General features: G+C 39.8%; 1 protein-coding gene across 1 annotated transcript in view; it reads right to left on the bottom strand.

The window, feature by feature from the left end:
- LOC117117512 overlaps nucleotides 1-1001 on the bottom strand; it is a 22697-nt gene extending 21696 nt beyond the window's left edge. The window contains exon 1 of the mRNA XM_033261817.1: nucleotides 952-1001. The gene's annotated coding sequence lies outside the window, so the exon portion shown is untranslated. The remainder of the gene's footprint in view (nucleotides 1-951) is intronic.
- Nucleotides 1002-1856: the final 855 nt, after the last annotated feature.

The raw sequence follows: 1856 nt of genomic DNA, 5'->3' as shown, positions 1-1856 counted from the left end.
CCCCTGCATTTACCCCAGCAATATTATAGCCCCAAAATAAAGATCGTAACCTAAGAGTTGGCTGCATTGAAATTTAGTTATGTTATGCTGGCCTAAATATAAAACCAGTTCTAGCCTGTGCCTTCTTTTGTTATGCTTGCGCACGGCTGGTTATTCACAATTTTTTACACGGTACTACCATTAAAAAAAACAAAAAACGGACATTTCAGTGCATCCTACGATCGTCACGCTTACTTTACGGTACGGAGCCGCACCCTATCTATTTATTTAGTATCGACCGACCTCCCCCTACATTCACAGGTACCTACGTGCACGCACGGGCTGCGTACATAGAGATCCTGCGGTTGAGCTTGCATTGAAGGGTGCCTCACGATATGCGATTGAAAAAGAGAGCTTGAAAAGAGTGGTGGGAGCACTTATTGTTGTAACGTTTTGAATAAAATTTAGTACATATTTTTTTTTTTAGCGTGGCGATAATATTTATAGCGTGGTGCAATCTTTGCTTATTTTGCCTAAGCGTGGCGGTCATTTTGTTGTTTTTTTTTGTCGCCCAAGCGTGGCAGTCCTGCGACGCTTAAGCATAGCTGGCGAGACCCCTGAGCCTTCATCCTGCAAATCCCTGGACCCGCTGCTGTACTCTCAGAGTAGACCTACGATGGTTTATTAATAATTTGATTTTATCTGATGTTATAATCTGATTTTAAGACATGGTTTGTTAACAACTACTGCATGTATACAGAAAAAGACCGTTATAATATAAACCCATTTAGTCTAAACCTAAAACCAAACAAACGAATAGTGACCAAGAATTTAATCAGAAAGAAAAAGTAAGAAAAAAAAAAACACTATATGCAGTATTTCTCTTAGTTGTATTTGTCAAAAAACTAGACATGTTTACTATTGTTTCTTGTACAGTAGGCCTATGTGGAAATAAATTGAAAATTTACTTACCAACTAGGCATATATCTCAACAAGTCGCTATAAGCCTACGTGTCAAAGATTAGCGCCAATACATATATATATATATATATATTTTTTATTTCCGCAAGACATCGGATCGTTTATTGATATGTAAATAACGACAAAGTTCATTACATAAACACAATAGATAAAAAATGAAAAGAAGAGGAAAAGAAGTTTTGTATCGCTTGCATTGTTATATCAAAAGTACGGTATGTTATTGTAGCGTTACCACAAAAATGGCACCCATTTTTTATTCTGGGCGTAAGTAGCCTTGATATTATACGAGTACCGGTATTAACTTACAAACTTATGAATACAGTAACTTCCATTATGCTGTGGTGTCGTCAGGATTTGCCCGACAGGGATCTGATGGCACCCAGTGGTGGCGCCAGCGTGGGCGGGTGGGGAGGCGTGGGGTGAGTGGGAACTTTCACCAGTCAGACAGGCCTGGACCCCTGTCGTCCGACGCACAACTAGGTCGTCAGCATGGGCGCAGATCCTGGGGGACCATGGGAGACGGGGGACACGTCTCCCACATATTTTTGAGTTTTGAGGGGGTGGTCCCCCACGTTTCGACTGCAATGTAATTTTATAAGTAAAGATGATGCCTGGAGTTATTGAAATGAACTGCATAAATGGACCAGGTTCCAACGAAAAAGCGCTGTACTGCCTGAGGGCAGCTGTACATCTTATATTATTATAGCAAGATACCGGTATCACTAAGATCTGAATTAGGGCCTCGACTCGAGTGCGCGTGCTTTTGTTATAATTTGAGAAGTATGGGAAAAAATGTAAGGTTTTCGGTACACGAATTAGGTAAGTAAATATATCAAAGACAATTATGTATTATTTTTTATGGTACAATACAGAATAATTAGATGTCTATGATATCC

Source organism: Anneissia japonica, unplaced genomic scaffold (genome assembly GCF_011630105.1).
Source record: "Anneissia japonica isolate Jap-2015-1 unplaced genomic scaffold, ASM1163010v1 scaffold18376_len32693_cov92, whole genome shotgun sequence".
In the NCBI taxonomy this organism is placed as follows: domain Eukaryota; kingdom Metazoa; phylum Echinodermata; class Crinoidea; order Comatulida; family Comatulidae; genus Anneissia; species Anneissia japonica.
This window is presented reverse-complemented; position numbering and strand designations above follow the sequence as displayed.